Source organism: Dendropsophus ebraccatus, chromosome 4 (genome assembly GCF_027789765.1).
Source record: "Dendropsophus ebraccatus isolate aDenEbr1 chromosome 4, aDenEbr1.pat, whole genome shotgun sequence".
Lineage (NCBI taxonomy): Eukaryota > Metazoa > Chordata > Amphibia > Anura > Hylidae > Dendropsophus > Dendropsophus ebraccatus.
In genome coordinates, this window is record NC_091457.1 from 11264665 (window position 1) to 11286963 (window position 22299).

Sequence of the window (22299 nt, forward strand, 5' to 3'; positions counted from 1 at the left end):
ACTGCTGTGTGTTGCCCCCAGTAGTATATACCCCTTGTGCGCTACCGCCATTAATATATACCCCTTGTGTCCTGCCCCAAGTAGTATATACCCTTTGTTTGCTTCCCCCAGTAGTATATAGACCCCCTGTGTCCTGCCCCCAGTTGTATATACCCCCTTTGTGCTCCCCCACTAGAATATAGGCCCCCTGTCTGCTCCCTCAGGGGTATTTAGCCCCCCTGTGTGCTCCCCCACTTAGATATAGACCCCTGTGTGCTTCCCCAGTAGTATACAGACCCCTGTGTGCTCCCCTAGTTATATATAGACCACCTGTGTGCCTCACAAGTAGTATATAGACCCCCTGTATGTTCCCCCAGTAGTATATAGACCCCCTGTGTGCCCCACAGTAGTATATAGACCCCTATGTGCTCCCCCAGTAGTATATAGCCCCCCTGTGTGCTCCCCCACTTGGATTTAGACCTCCTGTGTGCTCTCCAAGTTGTATATAGACCCCATTCTGCTGCCCCAAGTAGTATATAGACCCCCTGTGTGCTGCCCCCAGTAGTATATAGACCCCTCTGTGAATCCCCAGTAGTCTATAGCCCCCCTGTGTGCCGGTACCACAAGGACAAAGCTGCCACTTGTGACCGCAGGGAAAACATTTCCTGCGGCCACAAGAGTGACTGACAGGAAGGGGGCCAATGTCTCCCGCCCTGTCAGTGCTGCTGCATGTAACTATGAGCGCTCATTACGAGTGCTCATAGTTACAGTTCAGAGCGGGGCAGCGGCCCTGTCCAGCAGTCTTGAGCACAAGAGCGGGGCATGGGGGCCCCCCTGGATGTTGGGGGCCCCAAGCGATCGCTTGGGGTGCTTGGTGCCAAAGACCGCCACTGGCTGTCACGCACCTCTATGTATAACTGATGGCTGCGTATAGCAATGAGACAAAAAAACAGGCTACTATTGCAGAGACATTCAGTTATTACATTATATTTCAATGCAAGGTATAGATATAACACGTTCTTTATTGTATGAGTGGCTGTGCTGACAGAATATAGTGTTATCCACTATAGAGGGGGTGCCTGGCAGCAGCTTCAGCTATATCAGTACCTGTAACCTGTATAATTTACAAGCAGAACTACTGGCAGCTACAGTTGCAGACACTAGATGGCGCTGCATAGCTAGGAATCTGGCAGATGGATCTACAACTGCTAACATGCACAGGGTCTGCTGGAAATTTGAGTCAGGGGGGGGGGGGTTACAGGACGAATGTAACCTACTGCAGGGATGGGGAATCTGCAGCCCTCCAGCCTCTGCAAAACTACTACTCCCATCATGGAAAGGATGTCCAGACATGGGAAATTGTAGATTTTGTGTCAGCTGCAGGTCCGCTTCCCAGCTCTATTTTCCTGAAAATAAGACCAGGTAGGGGTTTTGCTGAATTGCTTAATATAAGGCCTCCCCCGAAAGTAAAACTGCTCAAAGTTTTGGTTAGAAAGCATGCCCGCTGACCAGGGCAGGCAGCTGGGATTCTCTTTAGCCTGCCGCCGCTGTCCCCTACCTTCACTGTCCATTGCAGAGCAGCTGCATGCAGGACATGATGACCGTCACCTGCCGCCAACCCCGATGTTCCCTTCTTACAAATGTCATCCCAGCTGTGTCCTACTGCCAGATGTAGAGCTGTACACAGTCAGTTCTTATCCTGTCACCTGCACACATAGTGTACGCTGTCCCTGCTGTGGTGTATGGGTGTGCTGTAGTGAACTCCTGTGGTGGCCATAACCTGCCATACCATATGCTGTGTCCCTGCTGTGCTGTCCGAATGTGCTGTAGTTAGCTCCTTCTGGTGTCTGGAAGCCGCCATACCATACGCTCTGTCCCTGCTGTTCTGTAAGAGAGTGCTGTGGTCAGTTCCCCCTGGTGGCCAGAAGCTGCCTTACTGTATGCTGTCCCAGCAATGAGGTACGAGTGTGATGTGGTGAGCTCCTCCTGATACCGTACGCTGTCCCTGCTGTGCTGTATGAGTGTGCCGTGATGAGCTCCCCCTGGTGGCTGAAAGATACCATACACTCTATCCCTGCTGTTCTGTACGAGAGTTCTGTGGTGAGCTCCCCCTGGTGGCTGGAAGCTGCCATACCGTACTCTCTGTCCTTGCTGTCGTGTAAGAATGTGCTGCAGTCAGTCCGACTGGTGGCCAGAAGCGGCCTTCCCATACCCTCTGCCCCTGCTGTGCTGTGGTGAGCTACCCCTGGTGGCCGGAAGCCATCATACCATATGCTGTCCCTGCTTTGGTGAGCTCCCCCTGATGACCAGAATCTGCCATACCGTATATGCTCTGTCCCTGCTGTGCTGTACGACTGTGCTGTGGTGAGCTCCCCCTGGTGTCTGGAAGCCGCCATACTGTACGCTGTCCCTGCTGTGCTGTATGAGTGTGCTGTGGTGAGCTCCCCCTGGTGGCCAAAAGCCATCATACCATACGCTCTGTCCCTGCTGTTCTGTACGAGCGTTCTGTGGTGAGCTCCCCCTGGTGGCTGGAAGCTGCCATACAGTACTCTGTCCCTGCTGGGCTGTAAGAGTATGCTGTGGTCAGTTCCTCCTGGTGGTCAGAAGCCGCCTTACCGTACGCTTTGCCCCTGCTGTGCTGTGGTGAGCTCCCCCTGGTGGCCAGAAGCCGCCATACTGTACAATGTCCCTGCTGTGCATGCGACATGTGAATTTTTCTTCATGGAAAAATAAGACGTCCCCTGAAAATAAGACCTAGCGCATCTTTGGGAGAGAAAATGAATATATGACCCTGTCTTCTTTTGGGGAAACACAGTAGTATAACATTCTGAAACAATAGAGATGGTGCCTGAGGCTTTAGGCTGCTAAGAGGTTGTGATCGCTCAGGTATACGGCGGCTTGGATCAATATGTACAGAGGCAGCAGCGTGACCGGCGGCTAATCCTGCACATACCTGGCTCTCGGATGTAGAGGAGTCATGTCCTGGTTGTATTGTGTGCTGTTACCGCCATTGTATCATAGCACTATACCAGGGGTAGGGAACCTAGGCCCTCCAGCTGTGGCAAAACTACAACTCCCATCATGCCTGGTATAGAGCTTTAGCTTTGGCTGTCCAGGCATGATGGGAGTTGTAGTTTTGCCACAGCTGGAGAGCCAAGGTTCCCTACCCTTGGACTCTACCAACTCATGTAACTCATGCATGCACTTTGATATATGCCATTCAGGGAATATGCAAAGCTGGGTGACAACCACTATGGGGGCTGTATTAGCTATCATTAGTATTTGTCACCTACCAACTTACAATATTCTACATAGAGTTTTGCACTACTTGCCGACTGTATAGAAATGACCCAGAAATACTTCTTGTGCTTAACAGGTTAAGATTAGAAAGACATTGGCGCTTTCTTCCAAAAAACAGCGCCACCTCTGTTCTCAGGTTATGTGCGGTATTACAACTGGCCTCTTTACACTTAAAGGAGATTCAAGGATTCCAAAAATCTGGCAGGGGGGAATTTGATCAGGAGTAGGCACTCAACTCTCCCTGTGCCCGTGGTGATCGTTTTCCACCCGAGTTGTGATGATGTGCCTGTCCCGGCTGATGGACTGGCTGCTCAACCAATCAGTGACTGGAGCAGCGATCCGCCCTAATGTCATAGGACTGGCTGAGCAGTCAGTCCATCAGCCGGGTTGTGATGTGTCAGCGCCAGAGATCCTGGAGCCCAGTGAAAGTCCTGAGGCTGGTCTCGCCCCTCACCGCAGGAACGAGGAGAGGTAAGTACATACTCATCAAATTCCCCCCCTGCCGGATTTTCAAAATCCCCAGACTTCTCCTTTAAATAGTACTGAGCTGCAATACCGCACTCAAACTGAGGACAGGGGTGGCGCTGTTTTTGGTAGAAAGCCCCAATCTCTTTCTAATCTTAACCCATTTAGCACCAGTATTTCTGGGTCGTTTCGATACAGTCGGGTTGACTCCTGTCCCTTGCTACCACCAATATGAACATACGTTACCTACACCCTAACCATGCAGGGGTTAAAGGGGATGGCTAGGTAATTCCATAGGTGACTCTATGGAGGGTGGAGGAGGCAGCGAAGACTTCATAGCCCGGAGAAGAAAATATTGTTCTTTGTGAATGAGACAGAGGGTGGATTGTACCTTGTGGTTATCCAGGGAGTGGAGCCCATTCATCCTGATTCAGCCAGAAAGTGCGGGATGAATGAACAGAGACGGGCTGTGTGCTAATCCGCCGCTATAGGCAGTATTACATATCACAGGTGCATGCTGGGGGAGGGCTGGATTGTACTGTGATACCCCAGATCTAATGTCATGTATACTGTATGTGCTATGGAAGGAGCCAACCTGAGGCATGGTGTTATATACGGTGCCAACAGGGGGCGCCATTGTCCTCACACCACAATACATCTGCATTCATTCTATAGATGGAGTCCCAGCCAAGCTCACCAGCACTTAGGTATGACACAGCCCATTGTGTTACCTGCATCAATGGAGAGCAGGCATCAGCTAGTCTACGAGACAATATACTGGCACAGAGATTAATACCGAGACCTCCTGAGTCACCAGGGTGCCCACCTTCCGTATATTGTAGGGGCCTGACGTCACCACAATGGAAGGAGTTGTGGTAATATATGGGCATCAATGGAATACGGTGACTAAGGCTTTGTATGGCTGCCATCATTAATGCCTGCGCAGGTGAACGGATGACTCACGACTAAGGCAGCCATTGAAGTCACTGGTTCCCCATTGGCCTCGGGATATAGCATCGTAGCTAATGATAATAAAGGTGGTTGAGTTGTGATCAGATTTCCCAGATGGGGGTTGTATTTGCAGCAACTTGCACGCAGCAAAATTATCACTTGCACTTTGCACTACTACTTCTCTTGTCGCACTATGATGTGCAATGTTTGCAACCGTAATCGCTATATAGACCCAGCAGACCCCTCCTCACCAGTGCTCACAACTCCTATAAACAACTCAATTGAAAACTGATAGAAATATAGCAAATTACACAGTGTTTAGAAAAAAATCTATGAGTCTCCACGGTAACAGACTACAAATAAACCCTGTGTAGTCAGATACTGCAGCCATGTGTTATTCTATACCCAAACGGAGAATTCTGTAAGGATGATTATAATACCTTTATTTATATTGCACCAACATATTATAGAGCGTTGTACAGAACTGGTCATCACTCCCCATTGGGGTTAATAATCCAATAATACTTTTTGGGAGGAAACCCACTTAAACTCCTTGCAGATATTGCCCTTGGTGGGATTTGAACCCAGAACCCCAGGACATCTGCCCAAAAAATGCAGTATCACTACTGAACACCAGGTGGCACTACTAAATGTAATGCTAAATAATGCTAAATTACTTCTATTTAAAAATGTAAAGTCTTCCAGTACTTATCAGCTGCTGTATGTCCTGCAGGAAGTGGTGTATTGTTTCCAGCTTGACACAGGGCTCTCTGCTGCCATCTCTGTCCATGTCAGGAACTGTCCAGAGCAGTAGCAAATCCCCATAGAAAACCTCTCCTGCTCTGGACAGTTCCTGACATGGACAGAGGTGGCAGCAGAGAGCACTGTGTCAGACTGGAAAGAATACACCACTTCCTGCAGGACATACAGCAGCTGATAAGTACTGGAAAACTGGAGATAGAAGTAAAGGCTGCAAAATATGCAAAATTTGATACCAGTTGATTTGGGGGGTCCTTCACAAGAGTTCCCCTTTAATATATACAAATATATTATAGGCTACTGGTTGTCAGTAAATTTATAGAAAGTTGTCAGGGATGATAACCAGCAATCTGCATGGTGAGACCCTCCAGATTAGAGTCTTACAGTGACTGTGTATCCCCTAGAGCCCATGTAAAACCCGTAATCCTCACTTTGAAGATTTGAGTTTGCTTTATCCCACTTAATCCTCATAAACGATCTATGATAATCTGGAGATTATTTTCTATGTTAGACTTGTTCCCTTTCAGCCAACATGGGGCAAGAATGTGGGGGATAAGGATATAGGTGTTATATAGGTGTAACAAAGTTTAGTGGGACTACCCCCCCCCATTACATTATAGGTTGCACTAGAACTGATGGGACAATCCCTTTAAATGACTCCAGTATTGAGTTCCTAATCAGGGGTCCTGCACAGCTGGGTGACGTGGATTCCCTATGTGGAGAGTTATCTGTAATTTCATAGGAGATTTTACCCTACACTGTTATTACCTGAGTGGCGTGACTGTTCCTGCTATTTGTGTCATGCAGAATGAACTTCAAACAGCTCAAAAGACTTCAAGTTCACCATGAACTGTATCCTCCTCCTTAGCACGACAGGAGCGAAGCTAATCCGCTGCAGACACGAGGGACGGGGAGGGGGGCACGGAGGACTCACTACATGTATATTGTCTTAGAGAGTAGGGGAATGGTATGTATAAAGGGGCCATACAGTATTATAACATTGATAGGCCATTAATATAACTCCTAAAATACTGCTCCTATATACAAGAATATAACTACTATAATACTGCCTCCTATATACAGGAATATAACTACTATAATACTGCCTCCTATATACAGGAATATAACTACTATAATACTGCCCCCTATATACAAGAATATAACTACTATAATACTGCTCCTATATACAGGAATATAACTACTATAATACTGCCCCTATATACAGGAATATAACTACTATAATACTGCTCCTATATACAGGAATATAACTACTATAATACTGCTCCTATATACAGGAATATAACTACTATAATACTGCTCCTATATACAGGAATATAACTACTATAATACTGCTCCTATATACAAGAATATAACTACTATAATACTGCTCCTGTATACAGGAATATAACTACTATAATACTTCCCCTATATACAAGAATATAACTACTATAATACTGCTCCTATATACAGGAATATAACTACTATAATACTGCTCCTATATACAGGAATATAACTACTATAATACTGCTCCTATATACAAGAATATAACTACTATAATACTGCTCCTATATACAAGAATATAACTATTATAATACTGCTCCTATATACAGGAATATAACTACTATAATACTGCCCCTATATACAAGAATATAACTACTATAATACTGCTCCTATATACAGGAATATAACTACTATAATACTACCTCCTATATACAGGAATATAACTACTATAATACTGCTCCTATTTACAGGAATATAACTACTATAATACTGCTCCTAAATACAAGAATATAACTACTATAATACTGCTCCTATATACAAGAATATAACTATTATAATACTGCTCCTATATACAGGAATATAATTACTATAATACTGCCCCCTATATACAGGAATATAACTACTATAATACTGCCCCCTATATACAGGAATATAACTACTATACTACTGCTCCTATATACAGGAATATAACTACTATAATACTACCTCCTATATACAGGAATATAACTACTATAATACTGCTCCTATGTACAGGAATATAACTACTATAATACTGCTCCTATATACAAGAATATAACTACTATAATACTGCTCCTGTATACAGGAATATAACTACTATAATACTGCCCCTATATACAAGAATATAACTACTATAATACTGCCCCTATATACAGGAATATAACTACTATAATACTGCTCCTATATACAGGAATATAACTACTATAATACTACCTCCTATATACAGGAATATAACTACTATAATACTGCTCCTATATACAGGAATATAACTACTATAATACTGCTCCTAAATACAAGAATATAACTACTATAATACTGCTCCTATATACAGGAATATAACTACTATAATACTGCTACTATATACAGGAATATAACTACTATAATACTGCTCCTATATACAGGAATATAACTACTATAATACTGCTCCTATATACAGGAATATAACTACTATAATACTGCCTCCTATATACAGGAATATAACTACTATAATACTGCCCCCTATATACAGGAATATAACTACTATAATACTGCTCCTATATACAGGAATATAACTACTATAATACTGCCTCCTATATACAAGAATATAACTACTATAATACTGCCCCCTATATACAGGAATATAACTACTATAATACTGCTCCTATATACAGGAATATAACTACTATAATACTGCCCCCTATATACAGGAATATAACTACTATAATACTGCTCCTATATACAGGAATATAACTACTATAATACTGCTCCCTATATACAAGAATATAACTACTATAATACTACTCCTATATACAGGAATATAACTACTATAATACTGCTCCTGTATACAAGAATATAACTACTATAATACTGCTCCTATATACAGGAATATAACTACTATAATACTGCTCCTATATACAGGGATATAACTACTATAATACTGCTCCTATATACAAGAATATAACTACTATAATACTGCTCCTATATACAGGAATATAATTACTATAATACTGCCCCCTATATACAGGAATATAACTACTATAATACTGCCCCCTATATACAAGAATATAACTACTATAATACTGCCCCCTATATACAAGAATATAACTACTATAATACTGCCCCCTATATATTTATTACTTAAAAAAAAAAAAAAAAACTCCGTAGGCACCGGCCCACGGGTGCCTAGTCCGCGCCGGGAGGGGGGGGGGAGGGAGGGTTGACGGAGCGGCCGGGAGAAGGATGGGCAGGCAGGCTGGTTCCCTCCCCCCATGCAGCGCCGGGGTCCGGGGCAGGTGTTGAGCTTCCGGCACACACAGTCTGACAGAGGCCGGAAGCTCCCAGCTGCAGCCCCGCGTTCCCAGATCTTCTCTCCTGCTCGGCGATGACGTCACATCACGTGAGCGCCGCCGAGCAGGAGACAAGATCAGGGACCGCGGGGCTGCAGCTGGGAGCTTCCGGCCTCTGTCAGACTGTGTGTGCCGGAAGCTCAACACCTGCCCCGGACCCCGGCGCTGCATGGGGGGAGGGAACCAGCCTGCCTGCCCATCCTTCTCCCGGCCGCCCGCCCCGTCACCCCCAGCCTCTCCCCTCTGCCCGCCCCCGGCCCCCCTGCATCCTCAGCTGCTCCCCTGCTGGGGGGCAGCCTCTCCCCCTACCCCCCAGCCTCTCCCCTGCCCCCCCAGCCTCTCCCCTGCCCCCCCCCCCCCCTCCCCTGCCCCCCCCAGCCTCTCCCCTGCCCCCCCCCAGCCTCTCCCCTGCCCCCCCAGCCTCTCCCCTGCCCCCCCCCCCCAGCCTCTCCCCTGCCCCCCCCCCAGCCTCTCCCCTGCCCCCCAGCCTCTCCCCTGCCTCTCCCCCTAACCCCCAGCCTCTCCCCTGCCCCCCAGCCTCTCCCCCTAACCCCCAGCCTCTCCCCTGCTCCCCAGCGTTTCCCCTGACCCCAGACTCTCCCCCTGCCCCCCAGCCTCTCCCCCTAACCCCCAGCCTCTCCCCTGCTCCCCAGCGTCTCCCCTGACCCCAGACTCTCCCCCTGCCCCCCAGCCTCTCCCCTGCTCCCCAGCGTCTCCCCTGACCCCAGACTCTCCCCCTGCCCCCCAGCCTCTCCCCTGCCCCCCAGCGTCTCCCCTGCCCCCCCAGCCTCTTCCCCTTCCCCCCCAGCCTCTTCCCCTTCCCCCCCAGCCTCTTCCCCTTCCCCCCAGCCTCTTCCCCTGCCCCCCCAGCCTCTCCCCCCTGCATTCTCAGCTGCTCCCCTGCCTCCCAGCCCCTCCCCCTGACCCCTAGCTTCTCCCTCTGACCCCCAGCCTCTCCCCCTGCCCCCAGCCTCTCCCCCTGAATCCCAGCTTCTCCACTGCCTCCCTACCGCTCCCCCTGAACCCCAACCTCTCCCCCTGAACCCCAGCTTCTCCCCTGCCACCCTAGCTGCCCCTCCCTGCTGCTCCCCTGCCCCCCAGCTGCTCTCCCTTTCCCCCAGCTGCTCTCCCTGGCTCCCCCAGCTGCTCCCCCTGTCACCCCCAGCTGCCTCCCTTCCCCAGTCACCCCAGCTGCCTCTCCTTCCCCAGTCACCCCCAGCTGCCTCCCTTCCTCAGTCACCCCCAGCTGCCTCCCTTCCTCAGTCACCCCCAGCTGCCTCCCTTCCCCAGTCACCCCCAGCTGCCTCCCTTCCCCAGTCACCCCCAGCTGCCTCCCTTCCCCAGTCACCCCCAGCTGCCTCCCTTCCTCAGTCTCCCCCCAGCTGCCTCCCTTCCCCAGTCACCCCCAGCTGCCTCCCTTCCCCAGCTGCCTCCCTTCCCCAGTCACCCCCAGCTGCCTCCCTTCCCCAGTCACCCCCAGCTGCCTCCCTTCCCCAGTCACCCCCAGCTGCCTCCCTTCCCCAGTCACCCCCAGCTGCCCTCCTGCCCCAGTCACCCCCAGCTGCCCGCCTGCAGACGAGTTATGGTCAGAGAAGTCTTCATGATGCTGCGCCAGATGGAGAAGAAAGCAAAAAGTTAGCGACAGCAATTCGAGAAGACGTCACCTGTGAGTCATTAGTAACTGCACTGTAATCACTTCTATAGTGTGCAGAGCCTGTGTACCATTGGGGTCTCAATGGGTCAGTGTATTGTTTGCGGTAGTGTACTGACACAGCTCTGCGGTCACTACAGTACACTAACCCAAACTTTTAAACTAGGACCCAACTACAAGAGCTGCAGGCACTACAACTCCCAGCATATCCTGAGGGCTGTAGACTGTCAGTAAATGCTGGGAGTTGTAGTGCCTGCAGCTGTTGTAGTTGGGTCCTAGGTGCACTATACACTGGAGGCTTTGTGGGAGATCAGAATACAGAGATCTGTGGGGGCTCAGTGTGTGGAAGTGACCCCAGAACATCACTAATAGGGGATAGAACAAAAACATCTCCCCCTATCCCTATTAGTGATGTTCTGGGGTCACGTCCCTGCACTGAGCCCCCACAGATCTATGTATTCTGATTTCCCACAACGCCTCCAGGACCCAACTACAACAGCTGCAGGCACTACAACTCCCAGAACAGTCTGCAGCCCTCAGGATATGCTGGGAGTTGTAGTGCCTGCAGCTGCTGTAGTTGGGTCCTAGGTGCATCATACACTGGATGCTTTGTGGCATATCAGAATACATAGATCTGTGGGGGCTCAGTGCAGGGAAGTGACCCCAGAACATCACTAATAGGGGGGGGAGATGTTTTTGTTCTATCCCTATTAGTGATGTTCTGGGGTCACTTCCCTGCACTGAGCCCCCACAGATCTATGTATTCTTATATGCCACAAAGCATCCAGTGTATAGGACCCAACTACAACAGCTGCATGCACTACAACTCCCAGCATGTACTGACAGTCTGCAGCCCTCAGGATATGCTGGGAGTTGTAGTAAAGTACAATCCTATGATAACTGCGGCTGTAGACAGATGTATTACTGGACCTTCAGGGCTGATGGTTGTCACCCACAGATTGCAGCCACCAGGAGACTCTGCACACAGTGATTTATTAAAGGGTTGTCCTCTCAGAGACTACAACTCCCAGCATACCCTGAGAGCTGAATAAATGGAGGGTGTTCTGAGATTTGTCACAGATACAGATGAATTCAGGAAAGAAGCGGGTCAGCATGTCGTGTCTCACTGGTTGTATATTGGTGAGCCCCAGGTACCCCAGTCCGACACTGGACAGAACCAGTCCCCAAACTAAGACGTCCCCGGCCGGGGGGGTGGGGGGGGGGGGGTGCGCCTCTGCGTGCAAAGTGCCTAGGGCAGCATGAACTCTAAATACAAGCCTGCTCCTATATACAAGAATATAACTACTATAATACTGCCCCCTATATACAGGAATATAACTACTATAATACTGCTCCCTATATACAAGAATATAACTACTATAATACTACTCCTATATACAGGAATATAACTACTATAATACTGCTCCTATATACAGGAATATAACTACTATAATACTGCTCCTATATACAGGAATATAACTACTATAATACTGCCCCCTATATACAGGAATATAACTACTATAATACTGCCCTCATATACAAGAATATAACTACTATAATACTGCTCCTATATACAGGAATATAACTACTATAATACTGCTCCTACATACAGGAATATAACTACTATAATACTGCTCCTATATACAGGAATATAACTACTATAATACTGCTCCTATATACAGGAATATAACTACTATAATACTGCCCCTATATACAGGAATATAACTACTATAATACTGCTCCTATATACAAGAATATAACTACTATAATACTGCCCCCTATATACAGGAATATAACTACTATAATACTGCTGCTATGTATAAGATTATGGACCTGATCCGATTACTTCCTCCCTCCGTCTCTCCTGGCAGGGCGGTCTGTTATCCGCATTGCTTTATAGATTAGACCAGGTAGAATTTCATGCCAAGTATCCTTAATCCCCCATAATCCCTGTGAGATTTCTGCTCGGATCCTTAGACTTTTATTTTCTATTATGTTTTACGCTTAATATATTATGTTTTCCTTCGCGGTGACATTCGCAGAGATAACAGTTTTATTATACGGTTGCACTTGCGTCATAGTAAAACATTTTTCAGCTGCTAAACAAACCAATAGAATTCCTCAGGTTTATCTCCGCACATGAAAGTAACAATCTGTGAAGAGAATTGTGCGCTTGTTGTTTTAAAGAGACAGTAACATAAAAATTCCTCCATCCTCTCCTGGTAGCCATTAAGTCAAGCTTAAATTAACCTTTCAATGATTTACTTACGGAATGGCTACATTACGGTATAGGATTTATGATGGCCGCCATGTGATGTAACATACCTGCTCTCTGATCTACATGTGACAGCTGCTCATTATGCTTAAAGTCAAGGAACGCAAAACAAAACACCTGCATAGTCGAGAAATATAAATGCTCTTAGTAGTATATAACCCTATTTGTTTCTCTTTGATTGTTAAAAAAAAAAAAAAAAACCTGTTGGAATCTGGAAACAATCAACAAGCAGGCCCTTACTTACGTATATGTAAAACTGGCCAGCCTTGTTATACAGCTACATTATATGTTTGATGTTTTCACTTTCATTGGTTTTGTACTAAGTAGATTTATATATATATATATATATATATATATATATATATATATATATATAGCTATGAGGAAACAATAAACAAGTAGCATCAAGCTTCAGGTACAAGATACTCTGCTTTTTGACTGTTTTCATGTAGAAACAGGAAATATACTTTTTTACATAGTAGAAAGATGTAATGATAAAGATACAATGAAGTGTGATTATACTTTTGCTCATTATATATTCACTGTTCCTCATGGGCGTGGCTTCAATTAAATAAGACTTTGGGGAGTATATATATATATATATAAATATATATTGCTATAAGGAAACCATAAACAAGTAGCATCAGGTGGCAGGAAAAAGCTAATCTGCTTTTTTGACTGCTTCCATGTAGAAACAGGAATTATACTTTTATTCATGGTAGAAAGATATAATGAAGTTTGATTATACTTTTGCTCATTATAGATTCACTGTTCCTTGTGGGCAGGGCTTCAATTAATAATTTGGGGAATATATATATATTTGTATATAGTGCTATAAGGAAACCATGAACAAGTAGCATCAGGCGGCAAGAAAAAGCTAATCTGTAGAAACAGGAAACAGGGAAAGATAAAATTAAGTTGGATTATAATCTTGCTCATTATTATTTGTTCCTCAGGGGCGGGGCTTCAATTAAATGATCATTTTGGGAATTCCTTCACGGATTAGTGGGACGCCTTTACACATTATAACCAATATTTTTTAATGTTATAGGTCAGATCTCCATTCTACTGATAAGCTCCAGATGTCTGACAGTAGTGTGAACAGAGTCAAGGAATTATAGACTTGTTATCAATAGCTAACCTGCCTATTGACTGTTTCCATGTTAGTAAAGATTAATATGGAAACAGTCAATTGTATTATTGCAACACTGGATTATACAAACTCTTGACTGATCTTGATATATGGCTGAAGCTTGAAGGATCATTTGGGAAATTCCTTGTAATTGTGAGACTTATGCAAATGTCTAACAGTAATGTGGACAGGGTCAAAAAAATTATAGATCCGTGATTAGCAACTAACTTGCTAACAACAGGATATTTTATATTTCTGCACATGGAAAATATGAACAGAAAAAAAAGTAAATAGGAAAATGAAGAAATATTATAATGACATTGGATTATACGTTGATTATTGTAGATCCACTGTTCCTCATGGGCGGAGCTTAAAGGGTAATTTAGGGAATTTCTTGCTGTAACAGGGTTTGTACGTTATATGCAATATTTTAAAGTTTTTTTATTTGTCAGATCTTTGTTCTACTGATACAGAGCTCCAACTCCCTGATAGTACTTTCACAGATTTAAAATTCACAGTTCCTCATGGGCAGGGTTTCAGTGAATAGTTGATTTTGGGGATTTTGTTATGAAACAGTGAGAGGGTTGTACATTATATAATCAATATTTTCCAATGTTACAATTTGGAGCTAGGATTCATGGGGCCCCAGAGCAAAACACTGTATGGGGCCCCATGAATCCTGTAGCCCCCCTTCCCCTACACACACATACTCACCCAGCCAGTCGCAGTCCTCCAGCGTTAATTCATTCTCCCAGCTCCCTGACACGAGTGACATCACTCGTGCATCGGGAAGCTAGGAGAATGAATACAGGGGGACTAATTGGGGCGAGGTGAATCTTAGTATGCTGGTCTGGATGGGAGGCTGTTATGAGCATGCTCCCTTGCTGCATAGGCCCCATAGCAGTTGCATTGTCTGCCTCCATGGTAGCTACACCACTGTTACTGGTCAGATCTCTGTTCTACTGATACAGAGCTCCAAATTTCCTGCAAAGACATCAAGTTATATAATAACATGTTACTTGCGCTTGCAGTTCCTTATGGGCGGGACTTCTTTTGAAGAATAGTAGAGTAAATTTATTCAAAATGCACATATAGAATCAATATCGACAATTATATTTGATCCGAATCCCTTACATAGAAGTTACTTTTACTTGATGTTCCTCATGGGCGGAGCTTCAATTAAAGCATCATTTGGGGAATTTCTTGATGTAACAGTAAAGACTTATTCCCACGGTCCTTGCACACGGCGTATATACATGGGATTAAGCCCTAAGACCCTTGTGCATAATAAACAATATACAATATATTCAGTTTTGATGGTCAGATCTATGTTCTACTGATACACAGTTACGAATCCCCTGCCCAGACATTGTGTTAGATGATAAGTACATGACCTGGGCACACAGTGACACACGCCCTTTGTACATGTATCTGCACTCATCCACTTTACAGCATGTGATAGCATTGCTCCCAGTTACTTCATACACCGCTCCTCCGGCTCTGCTTCCTCATACCTGAGTGATAACACTTTACAAGTATTTAAAGTGACAATTACTCTCTCCCCTCCCTTCCATGAGTTATTACAGCAGACGTACATCCACTTACATCATGCACCTACACTGATTTATATCAGGCCTAAGATAATGGTCTCTAACCTGTTGCTCTTCGAGTGTGGAGAAACTACAACTCCCAGCATGCCAGGTGTTGTAGTTTTTCAAAAGTAGGGTCTGCTGAGGGGTATGTGGCCCTGGCTTAGATTGGCTCTTTTGTTATATCTACACAGCACCTATACTGACTATGCCATATTGCCCTTGTCCACTTAAACCCAAGACCCACTTACACTCAGAAACACTGAGGGTCCCCCTTCCCTAAATGACCCCCTATACTGTACATTAAAAAGTCACAGGACCACCCCAGTCCGCGTGCCCTATTAGGTGTATGAGGGGCATTCCATTGTAATTAATAAGAGTTCACTTTGTTATAATGTTCTCAACTCCCCTATAACCTGGGGGTGAATGTTCTAAGTAACCCAAGGGTTGGAGGGTGAAAGGTCAGGAGAGCTGAAGTGCCGGGAGGCCACTTAGCTGTACTCTTTCCTTAAGAGAGAAGCGAAAGTTCCAGCATCATACCTTACATTCTGGAGTCAGCTGACTGCGCTTTCTCTTCTGCACATTCCACACCCAGTAACAGGAAACGGACACATCACCTGCTGCCCGCACCTTACCCATCCCCCACCCCACTGTATGTACAGCATGTATCAATAAAGTACCGTAACTATATCATCTATTCTAATGTCACAATTACAGATCATTAATCATAATTCTGTATACATGTAACATAGAGCATTATAAGAGGTAGTTCTTGTATATAGGGGCAGAATTATAGTAGTTATATTCTTGTATATAGGAGCAGTATTATAGTAGTTATATTCTTGTATATAGGAGCAGTATTATAGTAGTTATATTCCTGTATATAGGGAGCAGTATTATAGTAGTTATATTCTTGTATATAGGAGCTGTATTATAGTAGTTATATTCTTGTATATATGAGCGGTATTATAGTAGTTATATTCTTGTATATAGGTAAAGTATTATAGTAGTTATATTCCTGTATATAGGAGGCAGTATTAAAGTAGTTATATTCTTGTATATAGGAGCAGTATTATAGTAGTTATATTCCTGTATATAGGGAGCAGTATTATAGTAGTTATATTCATGTATATAGGAGCAGTATTATAGTAGTTATATTCCTGTATATAGAAGCAGTATTATAGTAGTTATATTCCTGTATATAGGAGCAGTATTATAGTAGTTATATTCCTGTATATATGAGCAGTATTATAGTAGTTATATTCCTGTATATAGGAGCAGTATTATAGTAGTTATATTCCTGTATATAGGGGCAGTATTATAGTAGTTATATTCCTGTATATAGGAGCAGTATTATAGTAGTTATATTCTTGTATATAGGGGGCAGTATTATAGTAGTTATATTCCTGTATATAGGAGCAGTATTATAGTAGTTATATTCCTGTATATAGGGGCAGTATTATAGTAGTTATATTCCTGTATATGGGAGCAGTATTATAGTAGTTATATTCCTGTATATAGGAGCAGTATTATAGTAGTTATATTCTTTTATATAGGAGCAGTATTATAGTAGTTATGGTTCAGGATATGCCTGTGCTCACTTGTCAGTACCTCCATGTTTTTCCCATCCTGTCTGCAGCAGTTTTGGTGAGTGTAAAACCATATCCATACTTGTGTCGTTTGGGGGCAGCCTCCCCTGCCGGTGGTGCTGGCCGGGTTCTGGTGGGGATTTTTGGGTCTGTATAATTCTCACTATTAGTCATAATAGTAGTAGTATGTTTTATTGTTATTACGCCGGATATAACATTTCTTGTTTGTTTCGTCAATAATCCGGTAAATACCGGGCCCAGATACGAGACTTGCAGACAGTTACGTATAGGACGCGCTGCATTTACCGTAAATACAGGCGTTTAGCGTAAACATCCGTTCAAGCTGTTTGTATCAACACAACGTCACTAGTGATTCAGTTCCTGGGAATACGTTGTATATAGATCTCAGTCCCCGGATATCTGATGCGGTTATGATAACTCTGCAGGGTCCTGTGTCCGGCTAATAAAGTTTCATTTGTCGGAATTGAGTAATTCTGATGCCACATCCTGATATATGATGAAATATCCTGACGGGAACACAAGTAAGGACTTCTATTTGGGCAAAATGTCATGTGAATCATTTATCAGGATATATATATATATATATATATATATATATATATATATATATATATATATATATAGGGAATTAGGGGGGTATAGATAAGATGAGGGTCTCTTATCCTAATGCTGATTCATTGCAGCCCCCACCAGTTGTCCATAAGATCCGCATTGTATGAACTTGATACATTGTAGCATTCCGCAGCCCAATGAGCTGAGCATTGTGGGAAGACTCCGTACTTCTATGTCCATGAATCAGTAACATAAGCCTCCATTCCACCCAGATCCTCTGTATTTGCCCTTTACCTCCCTTTACAGCCATGTTGTAATCACCTTTGCTGCATGGATACAATATAACATGACGTAACCCTGACACAGCTGCCGAGGAATGAAGCAATAATTGATTGATTGATTGATTGATGGACGTCGTCCCGTGACAGGAATTGTTGTCAGAGGGTTTGATCTTTGCGGGTCGGATTCCTCATCATACCTATATGACTGACACCGTTTCATGGGGAGATTATATAGAGATATGTTCGGTGTCTTTCCCTTTCGTGAATTTCCTCCTCGTAAAGGTATTTAATGGCTGGTAAACAATTGTAAGTTTCCTGTTGCCCGGACGACTCTGAAGATTTAGTCGCTGCCCTGAGGATCAGCTTTTTATTGTTACATTTGGTTACACAATTCTGGGCTGAGTAACTCCATAATCTTTATAGAGAACAGGGCTGCAGATTCCTGGCACATAGCTCCGAATCCCCTACATAGTAATAGTGTTAGGTGATAAAATTCTTCACCTCTAGAGGGAGCCGAGGAGCTTAACGTATACTTTTTTTTAAATTATTGAGTTTAATGGGGAAAAGGTTAAAGGGGTCTTCGGAGACTGTTTCGTTGATGGTCTAGCCTCAGGATAGGCTTTACTTGTCTGAAGACAGACAGAAGCTGTCTGTGTCAAAAGTCCTGCAGCCTCCCCTGATCTTTATATAATACATGTTACCATAAGAATAGACATTACACTAAGGGAAGCTGTCTGTGTCGCTAGTCCCGCAGCTTCCCCTGATTTCTATATATTACATGTTACCATCAGAATAGACAATACACTGGGGGAAGCTGTCTGTGTCATTAGTGCTGCAGCCTCCCCTGATGTCTATATAATACATGTTACCATAAGAATAGACATTACACTGGGGGGGCTGTTTGTATCACTAGTGCTGCAGCCTCCCCTGATATCTATATAATACATGGTACCATTTAAATATACAATACACTGGGGGAGCTGTCTGTGTCACTTGTGCTGCGGCCTCTCCAGATGTCTATATAATACATGTTACCATTAGAATAGACATTACACTGGGGGGGCTGTCTGTCTCACTAGTGCTGCGGCCTCACCTGATGTCTATATATTTCATGTTACCATTAGACTAGACATTACACTGGGGGAAGCTTTCTGTGTCAGTATTGCTGCAGCACAGTGTAGCAGAGCGAGAGAGAATAACTGTCAATCACAATTCACTCTGCAACACTGTGCCGCATTCCCCAGTGTAATGTCTATTCTAATACTAACATGTAATATATAGACATCAGGGGAGGCTGCAGAACTACTGACACAGGCAGCTTCCCCAGTGTAGTGTCTATTCTAATTCTAACATGTATTATATAGACATTAGGGGAGACTGCAGCACTAGTGACACAGACAGCTTCCCCAGTGTAATGTCTATTCTAATAGTAACATGTATTATATAGACATAAGGGGAGGCTGCAGCACTAGTGACACAGACAGCTTTCCCCTGTGTAATGTCTATTATAATAGTAACATGTATTATATAGACATCAGAGGAGACTGCAGCACTAGTGACAGACAGCTTTTCCAGTGTAATGTCTATTCTAATAGTAACATGTATTATATAGACATAAGGGGAGGCTGCAGTACTAGTGACACAGACAGCTTTCCCCTGTGTAATGTCTATTATAATAGTAACATGTATTATATAGACATCAGAGGAGGCTGCAGCACTAGTGACAGACAGCTTTTCCAGTGTAATGTCAATTCTAATACTAATGCTTCGTTTACACAGAGTGATAATTCGCCCAATCGATTGTGTAACGATTTTGAAGCGACAATTTGGGTTTTATAACTATCAGCGTTTAGACGAATAAATCGTTAGAAAAATCGTTAGAAAATTTGTAAGAAAAATCGTTAATGCGATCGTTTTTAAGATCGCTTAAGTCCATGTTTCACAAAGGATGAATCTTTGAAAGACTGTTTACACCAAGAGATCGGCAAATTTTTAGCGAACGACGAACGACCATTTGAGAAAATGAACGATTTCTCGCTCGTCGCTTGATCGTTTGCTGTGTTTACACAGTACGATTATCGCTCAAATGCAATCTTTATCACGAAAATATGAACGATAATCGTTTTGTGTAAACGCAGCATAACATGTAATATATAGACATGGGGGGGTCAATATGTAGGTATAGGACTTTATAACCCTGATATGGTAGGTATAGGGCTTTATAACCCTGATATGGTAGGTATAGGGCTTTATAACTCTGATATGGTAGGTATAGGGCTTTATAACCCTGATATGGTAGGTATAGGGCTTTATAACCCTGATATGGTAGGTATAGGACTTTATAACCCTGATATGGTAGGTATAGGGCTTTATAGACCTGATATGGTAGGTATAGGACTTTATAACCATGATATGGTAGGTATAGGGCTTTATAACTCTGATATGGTAGGTATAGGGCTTTATAACTCTGATATGGTAGGTATAGGGCTTTATAACCCTGATATGGTAGGTATAGGACTTTATAACTCTGATATGGTAGGTATAGGGCTTTATAACCCTGATATGGTAGGTATAGGACTTTATAACTCTAATATGGTAGGTATAGGGCTTTATAACCCTGATATGGTAGGTATAGGGCTTTATAACCATGATATGGTAGGTATAGGACTTTATAACTCTGATATGGTAGGTATAGGGCTTTATAACTCTGATATGGTAGGTATAGGGCTTTATAACCCTGATATGGTAGGTATAGGGCTTTATAACTCTGATATGGTTGGTATAGGGCTTTATAACCCTGATATGGTAGGTATAGGACTTTATAACCATGATATGGTAGGTATAGGGCTTTATAACCCTGATATGGTAGGTATAGGGCTTTATAACCCTGATATGGTAGGTATAAGGCTTTATAACCCTGATATGGTAGGTATAGGGCTTTATAACCCTGATATGGTAGGTATAGGGCTTTATAACTCTGATATGTAGGTATAGGACTTTATAACCCTGATATGTAGGTATAGGGCTTTATAACCCTGATATGGTAGGTATAGGACTTTATAACTCTGATATGGTAGGTATAGGACTTTATAACTCTGATATGGTAGGTATAGGGCTTTATAACTCTGATATGGTAGGTATAGGACTTTATAACCCTGATATGGTTGGTATAGGGCTTTATAACTCTGATATGTAGGTATAGGGCTTTATAACCCTGATATGGTAGGTATAGGGCTTTATAACCCTGATATGGTAGGTATAGGGCTTTATAACCCTGATATGGTAGGTATAGGGCTTTATAACTCTGATATGGTAGGTATAGGGCTTTATAACCCTGATATGGTAGGTATAGGGCTTTATAACTCTGATAAGGTAGGTATAGGGCTTTATAACCCTGATATGGTAGGTATAGGGCTTTATAGACCCGTTATATGGTAGGTATAGGGCTTTATAACCCTGATATGGTAGGTATAGGGCTTTATAACCCTGATATGGCAGGTATAGGGCTTTATAGACCCGTTATATGGTAGATATAGGACTGCATAGACCTGATGCGGTTTCTTGTACATGATGAGTACAGTAGTTTCACATTCCTCTTCCCATTCCTGCCCGGTCGATGCTCCACTTCAGTTTCCATCCGACAGATAGGAACATATCCTAAGTTTCTGTTTAAAGTAATTCCATAGAGACCGACCCTTTTATTTGACATCTTCCCTATGGCCATATGTTTGCATGGAATTGTTTAGAGAAGTGAATCAGCCGCGTCTCCATGACGGAGGATATATTTTCCAGTGTTACAGGCGGTGACTCACCCCGCAGGCAGCCATGTCCGCCCTGGATAATTATTCTCTACAAAATCAAAGAAGTCACTGTACACACACACACAGACTGCAAGACGTCTGCCAAGGAACCCCATCCCTTCTTATTTATTAATTCTAATTGACAATGAATTCTGAGGCCTGAATTCCATCAAATCGCCGGTAAATAAGAGCCGCCTTCTGTCAACTTGTTATCAACTCATACAGCGGCTTTAATCATGTTGTACCTGCATCTGGGACAATGACTGACTATCTATATGTCCACCATTAAAGGGGTACTCCACTCACACATAACTTCTGATATGTTGCTGCTCATGGTGAGACTAACAATTCCTTCCATACTTGTTATTATCTATTCAGTCTCCTTCCCCCAGTTCTCAGCTGCTGCTTTCTGCTGAGGACAAAAAAATCTTTATGTGAGCCTTCCTCTCTGTCTCCCCCTCCTCCCCCCTCCCTTTAAGACGTCTGATGTAAACAAGTCCCTAGCAGGCTGTATCTGCAACATGCTCGGAGGGTTATTCTGAAGTAAAGTTGCTGATGAACTCACTGTGATTAAAGAAGGTACAAAGTTGCAGATAAAGCCTGCCAGGGAC